Source organism: Octopus bimaculoides, chromosome 3 (genome assembly GCF_046866305.1).
Source record: "Octopus bimaculoides isolate indiv1 chromosome 3, ASM4686630v1, whole genome shotgun sequence".
NCBI classification, from domain to species: domain Eukaryota; kingdom Metazoa; phylum Mollusca; class Cephalopoda; order Octopoda; family Octopodidae; genus Octopus; species Octopus bimaculoides.
The window spans coordinates 150,141,267-150,164,574 of record NC_142930.1 but is presented as its reverse complement, the minus strand read 5'-3'; positions in this window follow the sequence as shown (position 1 = coordinate 150,164,574).

Genomic DNA, 23,308 nt, shown 5'->3' with positions numbered 1-23,308 from the left:
AAAGTATAGAAGATTTTCACTCGCAGATGCGTCAATGTTTTTCTCACAAGACTCTTCTTTTTCTACTATAATTATTTAGGCTTCTACTCCATAAAGCTGGTTGGGTTAATGTATCTTCAATCAAGTATTTCCTCCTCTCACCTTTTTTATGTCAAGCACTCGAAAAACAATAGAGATGAGAGGATATAAAGAAATTTCATGATGTTTTAAATCAATATTTTTTATTGCTAAAATCTTGAGAGACAATGCAGTCTTCTTGCTTTAGTTACAGGGAGAGAGGGGAATATAGCATCTGAATTTCTCCCAAACTTTGAATAAATTCAGATGTTTGTAGGCTGGTAAGCACATTCATTTGAATTTGCAACGACTAGAGAAAAATTTTTCCAACCGCAGATATATTTTCTGACAAATTTCTCTCGAAATATTTAATCGAGCAGCAAATATGATTTGTTTTGAAAATTTTTTCAAGCATGTATACTAGGACTGAAGCTAAAAAGAAAAAAAAAAAATTTTGAAGTTAATTATTTAAACACGAATTTACATTTACCTCAATAAATGTTCTCATAAAATTTATTTTTCACTAAGAATTATTTGTAATCTATAGTTGACGATTGCACTTATAGGCATTGTCATGACGTCTTTTCACACTAGTTATGTATTCATCTCGAATTTATAGAACAATTTCTGTTCCAGTACAGATATCTTTCGTAGTACAAGACCTTATTATCAAATATACGTATATCTCATTTATTTACATAACAACCAATAAAACTAGACTGAGACAACACATACTTCATAGAACTTCAAGAATTATACAGAACGTCTCTATCATGACCTCGTCACTTAAAATAAGGCTGAACATATTGAAGCATGGAGCTCTAAATCTATTATGACGAAAAACTTGAAAGCAATCTTAGAAAGCAATGGGTTGTTCAGATGTCTGCTTATTTAAGGCAAGCTTAAAATACTTACCAACCACAAAATATCTACTTTTGGACAAACATTTTTAACGGTAGTTATTATTTTGGTAAATTCTTTTACTAACACGTAGGAGCAATGGCACGTATTTCATTTATATTTTCTTTCCAACCTTAAGATTAGTTAATTTTCACTGTGTTAATGTCATCTGGATTATGTTGGTTTGAATACACGAAGCACAATATTTTGTTATCCGCAATCATATTACCAGTTATTTCTTGCTGAAATTGTAGTTTCTGGCAGTGTTCGGAAGGACAAATTATAATATTTCAATAACAGTTTATCTCATAACATCGTTTGTGTTATAGATTAACGACAGTCATTAAAAGAAAAAAAATAATAATAACCTGAAGACGTTTCATGTGTTGATTTAGTCAGACAGTACATGCTTTCATTTGAATGACTATCAGTTAGTTAGTACTTCTAAAGTAGAATAGTGTCACTAATACAGCAATATCAAATCATAGGTACGTACGTACTTACTCATATATACATATAAATATATACAAACAGACACACACACACAGATACACGCACACACGCACACACACACTCACACACACTCACTCACTCACTCACTCACTCACTCACTCAATCACTCACTCACTCACTCTCACTTACGTATATATCTATGAAGTAATTATTAAGTTACAAGCACAATAACATTTTAGCAAGTGCTGAAAGATGGACAGGAAAACGTTGAGATGCATGTAAAACATGTATTTTATCTCCATGAGAAAACAAAATAACATATGGTTGTTTAAATTTTTCTAATTGTTGAAAAGCCTACATCGTGCTCATTACATAAAATGTAAATTGCAAATCTGAACATTTGTAACGAACAAGTGCTGTTTCGCTTTAATTAAAAAATATATACATATACAATTACGTGTGTGTGTATGTATGTATGTATGTATGTATGTATGTATGTATGTATGTATGTATGTATGTATGTATGTATCTATCTATCTATCTTTCTATCTATCTATCTATCTATCTATCTATCTATCTATCTATCTATCTATCTATCTATTTGTCAGCCTATCTATCTATCTATCTACCTGTCTGTCTAATTTCAAAATGGCTTAAAGATGTTTGGCGTATTTTGGCCAATTTACGTCATTTGGTGTCACTGCTCTTGAAGGGACATCAGATATTTCTTTATTCCATGATTTATGTGCTCGGACAGTGTACCTTCCGGAAAGTATCGTCCCTCTTATATTTAACCAGAGCTATATAATAAGAGTATTCTCGATATTCTCAATACTCTAAACTCTCGTATTACCAGAGTCATGGAGTTGGTTCAATGGAATTACAGCACTCCAGTAATCTATTTCATCCAAGAGATTAAAACAGCGGGCATGTTCACCCAGTTTGATATCGTGTCTCAAACGAAATGCATCTCTCTGAAGGCTTTAGATATTAGTAGGCAAATCATCAATGTAATGGACATTGATATTAGAACGTTAGAATACATATATCAATCTTAATTCACGATAATCCTTACCGTGTGAAGAAGAAAGATGACTCGCTGTTTGATCTGTCTATGGGAGCTACGGCTGGACTGAGATCACTGAACTTTTCATGTTATTTATTGTGGAAATTCTAAGTGTACATACCCATAACTTGGTCCATATAAACGGTCATGACATGGGAAATTTCAAAGAAAATCTAATATAGATGTTCAATGAATTCGGCATATATATAACTATCACCACTAATTGCACGCATGCCGACTACCTGGGCGTAAGCCTACCATTACAGAAAGCCCCAAAAAAGAAACTGTCTGTATCTACATAAATTCCAACAACCTGCAAAATAGTTCCAGGCTTATGTAGAAGAATCTCTAAACTATCAGCGGATTGTGATAACTTCAACAAGGCTGTCCCCGTTATAATGAGACTTTAGCGAAGAATATTAGTATATGGATGACGATCCAACCCCCACCACTGCACTCTCAAAGTGAATCAACACGCGAGGGACATTTGGTGCAATCTTCAATTTAACGTGTATGTTTCAACCAGTATATCGAGGAGCTTCCTGACGTTGCTTACAAAAAATTCTGTAAACACATATGTCTTATAATCTTTTCAAACCCCTGAACATTATTTCTGCTTAGACAATATTGCTTCTAACATCGTAAATTGCAACATACGCAGACACACTGCTATACAGCTTGTACTTCACCACCCCAGCCAGCAATATCTGAAACCATACAAACTGCCCGTTCCGTTGGGATGATGCTACTTCTCAGAAGCTCTTGTCTAAAAGAGCTACCTTCAAATCGTACCATGTAGTTATGGCATACTACAAGAATATGGCATGTAATGACGACAGCGATGGAAATAGACAGCCTATACACTTCTCTAGTTTCAGCCATAAGAAAAACTCCATCTTTGCTGTCGTGTTTTACGTCGAGAACGACATTCCGAATATAGAATGGGTGTACGATTGACAGGCCCCATCCCCTATCACATCTGGCCTCGGAATATCAAACTCTTCTGATTCGAGAGACTACACACAATACTACATCCTACACTATCCATCAACAGGAATTAAGAGTTATCGCATTATTTCCACCAAGGATATACCGTTAATGAATTTTAGGCGACTGGCAACGAGCAATCCAGATATATAAACATAAACCTGGCTGTTCTTTACACAATGGTAGGGTACTATAGACTGCAGTTCCATCCGTGCTGAATATCCAGCTGTACTTTTGTAACCTTGCACCACCATTTTTAAAAACTAGTACCATGAAATTTTGATCCAGTGCTACGACGTCTAGTTACTCCCAATCAATGTCAATTGCCATTAAGTCGCTATGAAAACGCACTCCAGCTTCAGCATAGTGACAAGTCCTACCTAGCAATATCCTGTCTGAGTACGTAGGTTCGACGAAAATTAAAAAAAGTAACTGTCGTCACTTCCAGACCAATGAGGCCACATGACCGATCTTGGTCAATGCATGCTCAACGTCTAGAAGCTATGTTGAATTTGTCTCACTCACTCGATCTACTCACTGTAAATGCTTAGGAAATCGAATGGAGCTGAGTCTAACTCGTAATAAATAATATACGTAGCCCGAAATGAATGTGTGGAATTTAACTTTTTCATATCATACGCATATCTATGTGTGCATGTGGGTGGGTGTGTTTATAGACACATATAATCAGATGCACAAATTTATATACGCGTACGTATATATATATATATATATATATATATATATATATATATATATATATATATATATATATATATATATATATATATATATATATATATATGATATATATATATGTACGTATATATATATATATACATTTATATTTGCCTGTATGTATGTACAAATACATATATATATATATTTATCACACGAACATACGCGTATATGCATATCTATATGCACAAACAAGTCATACACTTATTATCTCATATTATACAGCTGCAGCTATACACATAAAAAATATGAACATATAGTAAGCTCAAAACTACACCTCAATATAATTTTAATATCATTGCTTACATTAAATTTTCTTATCAATTTTTAATAATTCATTTAAGAGATAATGAAATGCAATTAATCTAAAATTCCATATAAATTCGAAGTCATTTTGAACGGATAATTTTACACGCTATGTTGTCATATTAACTGTAATAAAATGGATGTAAACTACCTTATTAATTAGTAAATTACCGGGGTATGACAACGCGTAGAATTCAAGAAAATAAAACATGTAAATAAATGGAAAATGAGAATACCAATTAATTACACTTTTTTAAAAAGAAAAAATTAGGATATCATTATTAGATAAAATTCTTATAGTTACAATGAGACGTGTGAATATTAAATCCCAACTCCCATCGAGACAATATAGAACAACCAAAGCGAAACATTTCTTATGGCAATGAAAATCATTATTACGAGTATAAGAGAAGTCATGACGATAATGATAAAAACGATAGCAATATTTGAGGTAGTGAAGGTCACGATGATGGTGATGTTTATGCTGTGATGATGACAATGATGGTGATGACAAATATGTACCTAACGCAAATGGCTGTCACGAAGTTAATAATTTAAATGATAAAAATATACAAAAATTGTGACTAGCTTAACTCTGGTCCTTTTCCGTTACTGATGCAGAGTAGCTAATGGATCTTTATTACTCAGAGCTTATTAGGAAATGCTATAATCAAGGAATTGTGTTTAAAAATAAAATGGTATCAAGCTCTCGCAGTAGTATACGAGGGTGGGTTAAATTCAGTTAAACATTAATAATTTTAAAAGTTCCTTACCGTGAATTCTCTTGAAAATGCAAAAAATTGGCATCGTGGTCTTATTAATCATCTGTAGAGAAAGTGGTTAGCCCACAAGAACATTCATGCAGAGATGGATATTGTATAAGGCGATGGTACTCCAGCTTTATCAACAGTACAAAAATGAGCAGATAAATTTAGGGAAGGCAGTTACCATGGAGATAGAATTCTTTCTTATGGTAAAAGGTGCAAAGTCACTGTATGTGCCGATTTTGCACCCTATCACATTCACAGATTCAGCGTTCCTAACTCTTTAACCGTTATAAGGTTATAACAGTTAAATAGCTATACATGTCATGTCTAGGAATCTTAGTGAGTGCATTACTGGGCAAATATTGTGTCGTTACACGTTTAAACATAACAAAGAATTGTTTCTCCCTTGTAACAGGTGTGAATTTCGCTTCAGAATTTGATATGTATCAAAAAAATATGTTAACTATCCTAAAGCTTACACACACAGAGACACACACAGATACATAGACACACTCACACACACGTACACACACACACACACACACACACACGTACGCACACACACACACACACACACACACACACACACACACACACACACACACACACACACACACATATAGGGTGAAAATTCACAAAAAAGAACAAAAGACGAAGGAATGTGGTGTAGAAAGCAAACATATATATTAGTATAACGCCCGGGAATTGAAAAAGTCTTTAACGTTTCGAGCCTATGCCCTTCGAAAGAAAGGATACCAGAAGTAAATTAGCAGCCACATATAGGTATCATTATAATATAAGGGGATGTGCTTCTCAGTAAATTCCATACTTACTCTTTCCATCCTGTTAAAGTTAACTTTAAGTACCAGACGCGTCGTATAGGTTTGGTTCAAAAGTTAGGAAATGATTGGGAATCAGTTGTATTAAGTACTTACTTTGAAGCACCAAGTCAGTCCGGTATTATCCGCACAGCTCAAAGTAAGTTCAATAAAATCAAACTAAGCAACAGGATATCAAGTAGTGATGCAGTACAACTGTTTCAGGGGATTACATTTCATTGAACAATACAATCATTACATCAATTTAAATGAAGTGCCATCTTCAGCTGCACAAATAAATGAAGACAATTTTAACAAGTAGGATACACTAATATAAATTTTCTCAGATATTGTAACAGAGCAAGAATATGGAAGAAATTCATATCGTCGCTATTGTAGCTAAGAATGGAATACACTTCCAAGAATCGCATGAAACCTATTGGAGTTATAGTGTTGTAAGGGATTGCAATTCATTTCTAATTCGTTTATATCTTTATTAAATATTAAATCTAAGATTAGAAGACTGTGTTAATTTTCAATAAAGGACAAGAGTGAGTTGACAGCTCATGGCTACGTATGGTCATAAATATTATCATATCTAACTCTTTTCCTCGGGGAGGAAAGAAGACATTTGGAGTAATCAATTGGGTATAAGCAACTGTCTATAAAAAGAGGCTGGGTAAGGGGAGACTTTAAATCATGATGTTATTTACCAGTTAAAGAGGCAAGACTTTAAGAAATCTAAGATGTTAATACATATGATATTTTATTTAGGGGCACTATGGGTACTTGTTTATAAACAATATTGTTATGTCGTATAAAAATTAAATTTAAGAAAGCAAAAAATAAAATCAAAATAATAATGTTCAGTAGTTACTGACCACAGGAATTTCTGCCCAAGTAAGGTGTACATTATCTCCCTCTTTCTCTCATATACCCACTCTTTCTGTCACTCTTATTAATACTCCCATTGCCACCATCAACACTAATACTTTTAATAGAATATCTACAACTGTCCCTAAATTTCTTCGTCATTCTTTCTTTCCGTCTTTCTCTCACTCTCTCACTCTCTCTATTTCTCCCTGTCTTCACAATCGCCCTCACCGTATCTATGCCTAGTATTTCTTTCACCCCAGCACAAAGAAGTGTCGTTGAATAGTGAGAAAGTGGGTCAAATTGTGACACACTGACACACAGAAATTTGTTTTCGCCTTTATTATATATATATATATATATATATATATATATATATATATATATATATATATATATATATATATATATATATATATATATATTTGTGTGTCTGTCTGCGTGGAGTTTTCTGTTTGAGAGTGTATGTACCCGTGTTATTATGTGTAGGTAGATGCTTTTATAATGATTTAGATTAGTTATGGTTATTCACATTGCCCTGTAACGAAAAGCACTTCAAATTACCGACACCGATACTCTCCTAGTACTTTGCGTGAGCCGTGGTGAAATTGATAGGTTGTTTCGTAATCGATAATATATACATTTGGGTATTTATTTAAACATAATGACGACTATCTTGCAGCTTCAAGCATTGCATTGCGTTGTAATTTCATGAATTTAAATGGATTTGAAACAAATGGGATTTGACTGCGGCCAAATATAATTTTTTCATGCCTATTAGTTTTGTGATTGTACATTGATGGTATCGTTCTTTAGCTTCCGCTGAGACATGATCGTGTAGACTTCTCGTCCACTACATTATGCTAATTTTTTTTCAAACAAGTCTTCAAAGTCCGCAAGCTGGCAGAACCGTTAGCGCACCGGGCAAAATTTTTACTAGCGTTTCGTTCGTGTTTACATTCTGCGTTCAATTTCCGCCGAGGTCGGCTTTGCTCTTTATTCTTTCGAGGTCCTTAAAATCAATTGAGAACTAGGCTCGATATAATCAACTAGGACATTCCTTCGAAATTACTGGCCTTGTGCCAACATTTTAAACCAGTCTATTTTATCTTACAAGCTTTGTGCTTGCAACAAACCCCGTAGAGGTACTGAATGTATTTGGTGTAATTATTGGTACTGAGACCAAGATATAAGTACATGCAATAATCCATTGTTTGACTCATTTACATAATGAAATATGGATTTCCATGTTAATCCTTTCTGAAAAACAAGGTAATATTTATTAAGTTCGTAGCTATATTGTAATTTCATGTGGTTTGAAAATCATCAATTTACGTGTGAATATAAATTATAAATTTACAGTTCACATTTATTTTGTACTTTCAGGAAAAATATTTAGAAAATACAACACATTGTTTGCGTTTGAAATTCTGAATTGAAACTGGTCAAATATATTTATCGAAGTATTGTGCGAGAGCCGGAGTGTCTGTGATTTTAATAGCAAAAATGTAGCAGTCCACTGACCATAACAAAATTTATTTCAACAATGGAAATCTTCGTCTCTTAATATAATCTATTTTGAATTTTGATACTGATTTAATTATTCTATAACATTTTTATTATGTTATAAGTTTATAGGAAATTGTGTCAGAAGAAAAAATACAACAAAATATTTATTTGAGTAAAAAGAATATAATAAAGCTAAGCCAAAATTTTAACATAAAACAAAAATTCTGTTTTAATGAGTGGGTTATTAAATTTTTGTAACTCAACAAATTATACAAAAGAAATTTTCCAAGCCAAATGTAACTATTTAAGACGCATTCAGTGAAGAGTGAAAATATAAGACCATTAATATTTCTTTGAAGAATTACCAAGAATTTTTTATAAATAGAGAAGCAGTAAAAATGAGCTATACCAGAATTATAACGCTAACACAAGCGTCAATTAAATATTCTAATAGAAGAGATCAATATATTATGAATTACGAATCATAATAGGTACTAGTATGTGCCGCTGCATATCTAGTGAATTCGCCAATATACTTGAGAACCAGGTCATACAAAATTTCGTTAAACAACCTCGAACCGAAATCGTTCCTCAATTAGTATAAGTATTCATTTGTTTATCTATATGCTAGTAACATATCAGTTTGGTGCACATGCCAGTATGCTTCATGCAGATTTTACAAGACATTAATATCTAGTTCCTGATGGACATTGATTCAAGTCCACCTAAAAACTTTTCCAGTACAGGTGTTTCATGGTTTTAGACGGTTCTTATTAGTATGCAAAAAATAGTTATCTGTTTACATAGAAAATCAAAAGATGTCAAATTATATGGGGAAAAAGTGTGGACGATATGAATAATTGAAACATAAATTGCCAAGATGTGCCTATATTCATATGTACACTTCTATATGTGATTACGTGTGACCATTCCTGAATATGGTGATGCTTATATGTGTACATATATATGTATGCAAACACACACAAACATATATATACATATATAATGTCTGTCTGTGAGTGTATACGTGTGAATATATATCTCTGTAACTATGTGTGTATAAAAGAATATTCAGTATGCGTATATATATATAATTCAATTTAAAATTTTAATAAATTGAATTGAATTGAGTTTTTACCTGTAAATTTGGATTTTTATCCCTATAATTATTATTATTATTATTATTATTATTATTATTATTATTATTATTATTATTATTATTATTATTATTATTATATATATACAGATAGATTGGTAGAGGTATATACATATATAAGCATGCATATATATATACACACACACAAACACACACATATGGATATATATGTTATACACATATATAGGCATACATATATATGTATACACACACACACACACACACACACACACACACACATATATATATATTTATATTGTGGTGGGGAGGACTCTGTGTGTACGTACAAGCACCTGCGGTATGTTCCTATTTTTATATATTCTTTTGCACTTAAAATGTTATTTTGTTCAGAACTATTACTTTTCAAATATGCATAAAACATCTCTCGACACCTATCGTGTGTGAGCTATATACTTAAGTATATGCTTTCGTCAGGTTTCAAATCTCAATATGTTAACTGATTCAGAATAAGCACAATATCCCTTTTCGCAAGATCTTAATTTTCTTTTATCGTGTGTCCTCCATTTTGCCATGCAATGTTCTCTCTTCCATTTTATCTCGATCTTGGGTTATCCCTTTTATGGTTGTCCAATTTAAATCTCCCTTCGTTTCTTACTTGCTTTTTTTCTCTCTTCTATCCTTTCTCCCTATTATAATTTCTTTATTCTCTATTTTGTTTTTCTTTGACTTTTATCTCGTTCATTAGTCCCTCTTGATAATTCTCTACCACTAAATTTCTCTCCCAGAATATTTATGAAAAAACCTCAAAGTCTACTCAACTCTGCAGATTAATCCCATGTAGCATAATGTAATAGAGTTCACCTTGTCGCTTCATGGCGGTTAAGTATGCAATTCCAATAGAAACATCTAATTTTTAGTTTAAAAAATGTATATGTGTATGTATGTTTGTATAGACACACACAGATATATATGCGTATATATGTGTGTATGTATGTAAAGCCACATATATACACATGCACAAATGTCATGAATAAAAGCCAAATAATGCAAAATAACGCATATAAATTGAGCACAAAAACATTTTCCCAAATGAAAAATTCAAATGCGACAAGTATCTAAAATATTCCACCCAAGAGCAACGTCCCTTGATTCATTGTCTTATTTAGCCGAATTCACGAAAGACCCCGTGAACGAAGCGAGAACGTTTTCCAAAATGGGGGCAAATTCTTTTCTCCGTGTGATCGGCTTCAAAAATTGTTAAGACACTGCTTTTCTCGGCATTAAACCAATGGTAGCCTTAATTCAAAAATAAAGAAACTATATCTACTAATGCAGCATTGAGAACTCATATCCATCGTTCTATATTTACACACACACACACACACACACACACGCAGTGCGTGGTGAGGCGTAAAGCCGACATCTTGTAGTAATTATGTATATAATTATAAAATATGTTGTAAAATGTACCTATGAGGCGTTTATTTCCGCACTGACTACCTGGTAAAATTATTATTGATAATAAAATTCATATTTGAAGAAATTTACTCCATGATCATTAACTGCATTTACTGCAGTCTAGATCTTAACACACAACAGATGGGTATAAACGTGACATATGAATTATACTTGGCGGGATATTTTTGTGAGTGTGGATGGACTCTGGTCATCCGATGTCGCGGAAATACTAGAATATATTACAGTACATAAATGAGCATACATACACTTACTCACACACACACACATACAGACACAGGTACACAGAGAGACTCACACATATTTATACTTTTTAATGCATGAATTGCAGCATGATGTAATTAGTATATAAGTACTTGATTACAGAAATGTTAGAATTTGAATCAATTTCACTTTATTATAAATATACTGATATTTAACAAATATTTTATTTCTAACTTGAATATGGATACTTGGAAACTAGAATACAATATTCTAGAGAGGAGAAATAGATAAATTCAAACAAATCTTTTATGGTTGCTTGCTTTTAACGCTTAACAGATAAACGTGAAACCAATGAATAAACCGCTCTCCACGTATTCATGTATCTAAAATTTGAACTCTTAAATACTCAAGTGAATATCTAAATGTAGCATTCTCTAGAAGATGTTCTCGAGTTACGCAACACAAGTTATACGAATGGAAAATATTTGCTACGCTACATTTTGCACCGAAACCGATTTCTATTCTTAGTTTTAAATGCTGTACTGATTTACAGAGCGATGAGAATATGGCAACATCTAGATTGATCTCAGGTCATATACTTCACATTCACACGAACATGCATATTTATATATATATATATATATATATATATATATATATATATATATATATATATATATATATATATATTGTGTGTGTGTGTGTGTGTGTGTGTGTGTGTGTGTGTATGTGTCTATATATATGTGTGTGTATGTGTATGTATGTATATATGTGTATATATATATACATATATATATATATATATATATATATATATATATATATATATATATATATATATATATATATATATATATATAGACATATATATATATATATATATATATATATATATATATATATATATATATATATATATATATATATATATATATATATATATGTATGTATGCACATATATATATATATTTCATATGAATTGCCAAATATTACATATTAGTCAATTTCTTATCTCTTTTATACATTTATAGCCCGTGAATAGTTTTACGATATTCCATTTAGATATTAAGTAGATCGATGATATTTCTGTGGATGATTTGAGAGAAAATATACGAAATATACTTTAGTTATAAATACTGTAAAACCAGTTAATGTTACATTTCACTAAGTGCGTCCCATTATCTTGTTTTTGTATTCTCTTACTCTTACGTTCATGGGAATATTATTTCAGATATCAGTCCATACACCGATGTGGGACAATACAATGTCAAAATTATAATACGTATACATATGTTCATACATTTACATATGCCTATATGTCTGTGATTTTGTGTGAGGGTGATTTTAGATATTTATAATCGATCATATTCCACTCACTATCAGGAAAGTAATTCCGATTCAATGGTTCGGTTCTAAAGAATGTAAATCTTATTCTTCAAAATACTTGGAGGTCATCGACACAAAAACAACTGAGAATATATCAATGACCCCGAGGCATTATGTTGCAGAATCTATGGATACACGTCAAACTAATATTTCAAAAGAAGAACAGAGAAGCATTTACTCTCCGATATCGCAGAAAAATAAATTTAGCTAACACATATAAAAAACAACGGGGACGCAAGTACTTAACATAAATGCACTTACCAAGACACGCATATATATATATATATATATATATATATATATATATATATATATATATATATATATATATATATATATATATATATATATATATATATATATATATATATATATATATATATATATATATATATATATATATATATATATATATATACATATATATATATATATATATGTATATATATATATATATATATATATCCTTTCCTGGGCGTTCAATAATACTGTACCTATTTCACTTCCTCGCGTTGTTCTTCTTACTTCCTTCACGTTTGAATTGAGTATATATATATATATATATACATATAAGATGGATGACCACTAAGTGGACTTCCCTTTTGTTAGAAGAAGACCACCTACAACCTGACCACTACGAAAAGATTATTCTCAAGACAATTCAGCAAACACCAGAACGTAAGCGAGCAAGACAAATGGAAAGATGCAAAATGTACAAAATATATATATCATTTCATTTGTCTTGTTCGCTTACCTTCTGGTGTTTGCTGAATTTTCTTGAGAACAATCGTTTCGTAGTGGTCAGACCGTAGGTGGTCTTCTTCTAGTAAAAGGGATGTCCACTTAGTGGTCATCCTTCTTATATGTATGTTTTAGAATTTTTCTGAATCTTCAGATTTTTCAATTTGCTAGGCCACTGGTTTTAAATTGATATTAAGCAAATTAATATTCAATTTTTCACCCTTTTTATTTAAATTTATATATACATACACACACACACACACACACACACACACACACACACACACACACACACACACACATACACACACACACACACACACACACACACACATATATATATATGTGTGTGTGTGTGTGTGGTGTGTGTGTGTGTATGTATATATAAATTTAAATAAAAAGGGTGAAAAATTGAATATTAATTTGCTTAATATCAATTTAAAACCAGTGGCCTAGCAAATTGAAAAATCTGAAGATTCAGAAAAATTCCAAAATATACATATAAGAAGGATGACCACTAAGTGGACATCCCTTTTACTAGAAGAAGACCACCTACGGTCTGACCACTACGAAACGATTGTTCTCAAGAAAATTCAGCAAACACCAGAAGGTAAGCGAACAAGACAAATGAAATGATATATATATTTTGTACATTTTGCATCTTTCCATTTGTCTTGCTCGCTAACGTTCTGGTGTTTGCTGAATTGTCTTGAGAATAAACTTTTCGTAGTGGTCAGGTTGTAGGTGGTCTTCTTCTAGCAAAAGGGAAGTCCACTTAGTGGTCAGCGGGGTAGTGAAGTAGGTATACAGTAAGAATCACATCAATGTTATAATACTAAATTCATTAAAATTGTTTACACATTACATTAGTTAGCTTATATATATAAATAAGTAACAAAGAGGTAACTCATTTATATTTTGTTCACCTAACTTTGAATCTGACCTTTGTAAATAATATAGAAAGAACCTTTATAAAAGTACATATCTGAATTACCAAGAGCGGATATTTTCACTTAGCTGGGTTGCGGCATGAATATCAGGTACAAATACTCCTGCACGGAGTTTTGGTATATATATATATATATATATATATATATATAGCAAGGAGAAGGAGAGGGAGAGAGAGAGAGAGAGAGAGAGAGAGAGAGAGAGAGAGAGAGAGAGAGAGAGAGAGAGAGAGAGAGAGAGAGAGAGAGAGAGAGAGAGAGAGAGAGAGAGAGAGAGAGAGAAAGAGGAGAGAGAGAGATAGAGATAGAGAGAGAGAGAGAAAGAGAGAGAGAGAGATAGAGAGAGAGAGAGTGAGAGAGAGAAAGAAGATTGAGTCAATCCAAACATGAACAAGCAAGTAAAAGCATCAATGCGAGGACGTGGAATAAATGCAGTGTTATTGGACGCCCAGGAAAGGAAAGTAAAGAAAGGGGATTTCACGTCTCGAGCGGAGCTCCTCATCAGAAATATAGAAAAAGTCCAAAGAAGGGAAGACGGAGAAAGAAAATCGCCAACGATACACACGCGGTCACATATTGAAAAAATGTATGTATGCACTGGGGGATGCTTAAAAGTTTTTGGATTTGGGTTAAAGAAAATACAGGAGGATCAGATACGATTATATTCAAAATATATCCCGCTCTGATTCAAACACTCATTGCAGCGGTCCTTCACTTTTTCTAAGTCCTGTAAAAGAAATCGAAGTGGTGTTTCTCCAGCCAGGCCTTTCGTAACACCTTTAAAATGAGGAACGTTTCAACATCCCCTCCTTTATGCCCCAGCTTGGCTGCAAATCTCGAGGTGCAACGAGTAAATATGAACATATAGACAGGCACACACCTACACACATATACAAATATTTATATATATGTGTGTTGGTATATATGAATGTATATATGTATATATTAATGAGTCTGTGTTCCGTATATTAGATTTTCCTTAAACCATTTCTAATTTCCTATTTTTCCTTGACTATTAAACGAATAATTATTGCTTCTATGTGATCGTCTATGTTGTTCTTTGTATAATTTGATTTGTTTCCGAAAATAAACGTGCTCTTGTCTCTGCAAAGTATTAAATGACTCCAAAGTATCTTAGATGTTTATTCGGCAAACTACATTTAAAATAAGGTCGCTGTCATATCTATAGTAATTTGTTATTTAGTTTTAATCAGCATTTTTACATGAGTAAATTTAATCCAATATGTTACAGACAGGCATCTAGCTATCTTCCCTCGTAACTTAATGAGAAGATATAAAAATGTTCATGAAAAACTACGTTATCAAAATAACATCAAAATGTAAGTTTCTAGAATTTGAGCGAGTTCATAAAACTTGGACTATAGTTTAAGGAAAGGATAGGAAGTTGATGTCAATGAAAAATCTACTAAAGAATTCTCGTATGTAAGAAATATTTTATTTACCGTTTAAAGTAATAATTTGTCATTATATCAAGTTAATGTCCTTACTATTAGCTTATGAATCATGATTGTCATATTTACATATTGTCTGCAGATTGTAGTTGATACTTGCTGTTCTTCTTAACAGCTGTATCCAATAATAATATTGCATTTCGTATAGGAATGAAATTTATTTATGCTAATCAATTAGATTAAAACGACAAATAAGTGACCTACTTTCATTTTCTTAACACGTCGTAAACTTATGTGGAAGTCATTCGGTATCTTTGTAACTACGTTCCTGTCCAGTTTTTGCCGTTTAAAGATTTTTTCAACAACATATATATGAAATTATAATGTCCAATAAAAGTAGGTTTAGGCTTAGGAGTATTAAATTCATATATTTTACGTGGAGTTATTAAATTATTAGTAGATTTATTATGGCCCGATTCATAAATTAAGATTTAGTTATTTATCACCTATAGAACTACTATATATAGGTAGGAGATGATAATTTCTAACAGCCATAAAGAATTCTAGTTACAAAAAGGGGAAGACATATTGGTAGTTAATTCCCATAATTCAGAGAGATATTGGGAAATATCTGCAAATAAAAATTCATGAAATTATTGTAAGTGAGAAAAGATCGTAACTACAAAAGTATGCGTTAAAAAAAAAAAGATACGTCGAATAGAATTTTCAACTAATCTAATAAAGGAAATAACTTGCGAAATAAACCAAATGGCCTGAAATAAAGTGCAAGTCTGAAAAATGTCAGGACTAACATGTGTATCAATATTTTTTTCCTTACGAATCCACAGAAATAGAGCAAATGAAAATACTTTATCAATTTGTTATACCATGTACCCTCCGACAAGCCCCTCACCGATTATTTCCACTATAATAACAACTATATCAATATTGCTTCAGTAATAGTTCTGATGAGTCCAAGAAGAAATAAGGATAATATGGAATTGATGAATTTCTACAAATCATTCACCAGTTACATTATTTCTAGTAAAGAGTAATTTATCTGTGTCCAATGACTAAACCGGTAACCTAGAAAGGTCGCTGCTTTGAACTATATCGACGCAAACGGGGATACAAACTTGTCCAAGATTACATATTTCCTTATTTGCTTCAAACCTGTATATCTAAAAATTGGTTGCAAACAAGAAATACAAAGTAAACTGTAAAATGAAATGCAATGTTTACGATATGTGATGCAAGGGAAGGGCAACGTAGGAAACTCTCGACAACCTAGGAATAAAAGTGAAGTAAAATTCCAAAAATAAACAGCCAGCATTTAAACTTTATCCATTACATTTCAAGATGGCATTTCGTTAATCGTGTAAATCGAATATTAAAAATAAACTTTTATATACATACACACATACATGCATATATGAGTATAAAACTTCATACATGTGCGTGTGAATCTATGCAAATATATGATTAAAAAATATGATACAACGTCCTTCCCGAGCTACAATGCTAGTAATGTCGGTTTCCCAGATACTTTGTCGTATATATTCCCCGCTGTGCGGCGTTAGCTGAGCGGAGTGGGGAAATGCGATATGAAATGGTTTGCTTAAGAACAAAACCTTTCAATCATGAGTCCAAGAACTTAAACACTAAGTCTCTATAAGTATAATAGCTGGGTCCCGTGCCGTCAAAAATTACGGTTAATTGTACAAAACCAAAATTTTGGTTTAATAATTCTTTTATTACTAATTTTTTTTTGTGAAACATCTATCCGCAATTAACATACTTTGACTGAGTGTTTCCTTCAAAAGAATTTTCAAGTTTTCCTTCCTTCTTGTTCGACTTAAGGCTACATAAAGCTGGTCGTGGTTAAATACGGGAGCTTGCAAGTAAATACCAAATACACAGAGTTGTAACACTGTTTGATTTTTCTTTTCAGCGTTGAATGTTCCCCATCCCACTTCCATTGCACACACAGACACAAACATTCTCATACCTCCCTATTACATACACGGTTTGAATAGCGAGATAATCTATTGGCTAAAAATGAAACCACGATTTGACAGAGAACTTTAAATCCATTGCTTGCCTAAAAATATATGTACATTTACCGAAGCAGTCTCAAGCAATTCGTACTAGATCATTGTGAGTCCAACGCTATATTGACAGGTGAACAGACAGGTGTAGAGAAGGGAGTGTGGAGATGTTTCTAACAAATTTTCATAAACAGGTCAGTGTTGTCCGAATTAAGAAATCACGGTAGAAAATGTGTGACAATATAGCTTGATTATTGCAAAAATTCGTGTCTCTCCACTTGGAAAAAGTATCAACTAATCATTGACATTGAGCGACGTGTTAAGAACTGAGCAACAATCTACCCTGCTTACAACTGAGAGTGGAATGACCTTCACCGATGATATAAATTGTCAAATTAAATCCAATATGAATTCTTTTGCAGTAGTCTAATTGAAAAAATGCTAGGCTGTAGAAGTACTTCAGATAAGAATGTAACACATAATATCTTTGTAAATTACCTGAGGATTTGCAGTAGAATAAGATTTTCATTTGATATAGAAACAGAATTTGGTCACATGAGTTGTTCGTATTTTATTGTTGATCGTGGAAAATCCTTCCCCCAAACACTCTATATATTCTGCTCTGCACAGATAATGCTACACATAATTAAGCATTGATGTAAATATATCTTGCGAATGTGCTGTTGTGAATAAAAATACTGTGATACGAGAATATTACACCAGATTAAAAAAAAAAATGCGGCAGTCTGAAATCTCTTACAGCAATATAATATGACATAATCCATTTGCAGGTACCATCGGTGGTACCAGTATTTGGAATACTTAGCTTGTCTGTAGTAGAAATGCATTCTATTGATGTTAAAACTTGCAAGATCCTGGCATTAACAAGTAACTTCCATAGAAACAGTGATATCTTCAGGCACTGAGTAGGAAAAGATAAAGGAGTAAAAGTCTTCGAATCTATGAGACAGCATCTGAATGTTGTTTATTCTCTTCCGGACAGCATCTATTGAAACACAGAAGCAAATATATACATGTCAACAGTGAGCACGTGAGGAAGTTATCTCCCCTCGTGCCCTTCTTATACGTTCTCCCGAAAATGCATTAACATTTCCCAAAGACGACTTGGATGTGAAATATGCAGCATTTTACGACTGATGATTTTATATTGATAGAAATATCGAAGTGAACTGCAGCCACTCTTGAACATCATGTCATAATTCCAAGACTGTAAGTTTGAAATCTTAGAGCAGAAGATTTCTTCAAAATAGCTAATAAACAAAAGTGATTCTAAAGCACTTCGAGCTCCAACATACAATCCAAAATATTGGCCATGCTTCATTTCTATGAAACGCATAATCATCTAAAGAGAAGCTGTTCCAAAATGTCATCTAAGTATTACATCCCAGTGCAACATGAGATTGTCTTTAAAACAATCTAGAAAGCAATCCGGAAAAGGTTGTACTGGAATAAATATAGAGAATCCCATTATTATCAAACTCATAAGTAAATACCAACACAAGGTATATTGGCGCAACATTCTCATGAAAACCTCAACCAAGAGAATGTATAAAAGAGGCGTGGCTATAATCAATAGGTTCAAAGAAGAAAGCACATCTACCGTCATAGAGCTCAGCTACATCACTTCCAAACTTAAAGAAAAAGGGAGCGATATACATGGAATTGAAAATGTGCACATCGATTATTCAACATAAAGAGAAAGGGAATAGCTACAGGAATCTATTGCAGAATTTGCACCACCTACACACAGATTACAAATTCATATCTATTTCAATAATACTTCGTTCATTTGCTTCCTTGAAAATGTTATTGCCTTCAAAGATAGACATCAACGAGATTAACGCACGCCCATCTGCACAACTTTACCCATGTTTAACGTGTAACATCGATTGTTTTTATTTAAATTCCAAAGATGAAGCATTGTATCTCTGTTTCAAACCAACTTCTTCATTGCAGGAAGTTCTTCAAATAATGATATATGTATCGGTGTGGGTCAATATACGATAAACACACGATGCAATTTATATCATTTAGTTCCTACGTACGTTTCTTATTGTGCATACTATGCAGTGTATGCACTTAAACAAAAAGGTTCAAGCAAAAGCTCAAAGAATACGCAGATTTGAGAAAAGAATCAAATTCCACAAGCAATATAAGATGTTCAAATCCAACGCCAAATCATTTTACAGAGAAATAGGGGAAAAAAAATAACCTTTGAAAATCCACTTCAAGTTTCCACCATTTTAATCAAAATTTGTTAGTTACTATATTAACAACACTATCTCTCTCTCTCACTCTCTCTCTCTCTCTCTCTCTCTCTCTCTCTCTCTCTCTCTCTCTCCAGCAAATTTTATTCTTCCTCTTCTAACTATACCATGTGAGAGGGGTTATCTCCCTTTTGATGCCTCCCCTTCTTCACCTCCTCTAATAGATGTTGTTATGCATATTCATACAGACATAAGCTTCCCTTTTATAATATAAAATGATGAGATTGAGCAGTAATAAATTTTCAATACAAAAATTATTTTGGACAGGACATATAGAAAGTTTGATTTCAATTCGGAAAATAAAACAGTGTACGACTTTTGAAACAAATCGATTAATATGAAATTGCAATAAAACAAAAAAGAAAGAGGATAACTTCCACCGACTGTACTGAGATTAATTCAGCTATTCTTGTGTATATTTTATTCTTTATATTTTACTAAAGAGTCATATATTCAATAATGGGTACACATTTTAGTTTGATTTTAAACAGATTTACTTTTCAAACATTATTAATATAAAAGATCTCGAACGCAAATATGAGTGTAATAACAGTAGAAAATAGTAAGATTTGAAAAAATTTCGAAAGTCAGCAGTTTAAAATTATATGTAATTACTTTCGTGACACACTTCACGTATGAATTTAACCGAAAATATACAAAATAACTTTTTTGTTGAATAATCGATATTCAAAATTTCAATTCCATGTACACCTATAAAATCTAATTTTTAATGTACTTTGCTGAAACTATTATTCATATATTACCATTTCAATAAGGAAGATACTTATCAGAAGTCAAGCATTGGTCAGCTAATCTGGGATAGTCGTAAAATATTGTTACATTCTTCCACCTCTCTACATCTAGTCAATTTCAGAGTCTTCTATGCCAGTCTTCCTCTACAGGGATCTCAAAATGTTTTGAACATCAAATTTAGATAATTTTCTTTTTTACTCCCTCCATTTCTTTTCGTTTCCCGTCCCAGTCTATTCTTTCTGTATCAGAGAACATGCTCGAAATTTAAATGACTTCTACTTCTTCCTAAGTGTAAAATACCTTTCTGTCTGTATGCGTTATTTAACTCACCTTGTGCCTCTCTTACTTTTGTGCCATATATATATATATATAAATATATATATATATATATATATATATATATATATATATATATATATATATATATATATTGTTTGAGGGATATACATTCAAAGTTAGGTAGTGGGTAGCAATTTTTTTCACTACTTGAGGGAGTGACATCCCTTCCTGACACGAGTCCCGGTCTAAGCTGACTGCGGCTAAAAGTAACCGGTATGGGTCCCTATCCAGGGTTACGGAAAGTAGACAACATTCAAAGAAATCCGGAGCGGAGCCCCGTAAGCGGTCAAGTGTTCGACTCTCTACTCTTCCGGCAGCTCCTGCAACCAAGGTGGTGCCAAATGTAATGCTCTGCACTCCTTTGGACTACGTCAGCAAGGTCGAGAGAGGAATCCTGAAGATTGGGCTACTCAGGATTTTCTTACATCTAGCCCAGGCCTGCGCAAAACTGGAGAGGAAACTGGAGAGGACATGAAATGTAAAAACCAGACTGGATTAGTTTATGTGCAGCTCCATTGTCTCCCGAGACAAATGGATGCCAACAACAATACTTTCAAATTGATACACAGTCACTGATGTTGTAAACAGGGAAACAATTAGGTTTAAATATCTGAGCGAGAAGTATGTAGTAACAGTACTAGAGAGTAAAATGTATTTGCCAACGTAAATTGGCAGTCCTGATTAGGATGATTCTACTACCTTATTTAGCCCCAAGCAAACGTCTTCTCCAGCTGCCTACCGACGCACAACTGCATCCTTATCGAACAATGCCTAGTGCTGCCATCTCTAGTCAACGGTTATCCTGTGCCGATGAAGAGAAATAACCCCGAAACCATGGGTCTCAGGTACCGTTTAAGGCTGAACGGGAACTTTAGCTCCCTTGTTCGAGGTATAAGGACGCAGGTTTGCATAAGTAGCCAGCTGGAAAAGATGTTTTCCTGGGGCTAAAAATGGTATTAACATCGTCCTAATCAAGACTGTTAATTCACGTTGGCAAATAGATTTTACTATGTATGCATATCTTTAAGACAATGTTTTATTTAAACCGTATTATAACAGATGCTCACTTAAAATGAAGAAACAAGTAAAAAGTATTCTAACAGATATAAATGTGAGATTATTGGACAGAGAAAGTTATATAATCTAGCTCGCAATTATGGTAAAATAAGTATCGAAATTTTGCTAGATCCTTAATATCGCTATGATGCACATGTAGGAGAACAAACAATTTTCAAATTTCCGCACATGGCCGGCAATTTTGAGGGAAGGGTTTAAGTCGATTACATCGACCCCAGTGTTTATATGGTACTTATTTCACCGATCCCGAAGGAATTAAAAGCATTGTCCATTTCGGCGGAATTTGAACTCTGAACGTTAAGACACAGTAAAAGTTGCTAAGCATTTTGCTAACGATTCTGTCAGATAGCAGCATTAATGTAGAATAATATATTGCCACTCTTCAATGTTTGAAGGAATATGGATATTCGTAAAATAGGTAAGAGCTACATGGACATAAAATTGTTAAATATAACAAATGATCTAGTACATAGAAAATATATGCAATTCCAACATATATACATATACAGTAATCCCTCACCATATCGCAATTCAGCTATCACGCACTCGCGGTTCACCTATCGCGATCTCGGTATATGGCGGTTCACTTATCGTTTACTCAGTACATCGGGGATTTTTCTGGCTAATATATGTAAATTCATATCACGGACTCCTCAGTAAATTCCCGGGATTTGCGGCCAATAGATATTTAATTTTTTTTAGATTTCGATTATTTTTTTGGCGGAATAATCATTTTCACGCCTAAAGATTAATAAATTAATAAATAAAAATAGAGTGGATTAATGCACTGTATAGCACATTCATTAGAGTATGTTACAAGAAAATACGTAGCGTAATGTAGATGAGTGAACAAAGAATGGCACATACTGTATAGAAAACGAAACTTGGGAGGCGAGTGTGTGGTATTGTTTTGCATTTACTATAAACTAAATATATACAAATTATAAAAATGATAAAATATATATAGAGTACAGTACAATACCTACCTCACGGATTTTCACCTATCGCAGGAGGTTTTTGAATGCAGCAACCTCGATAGTCGAGAG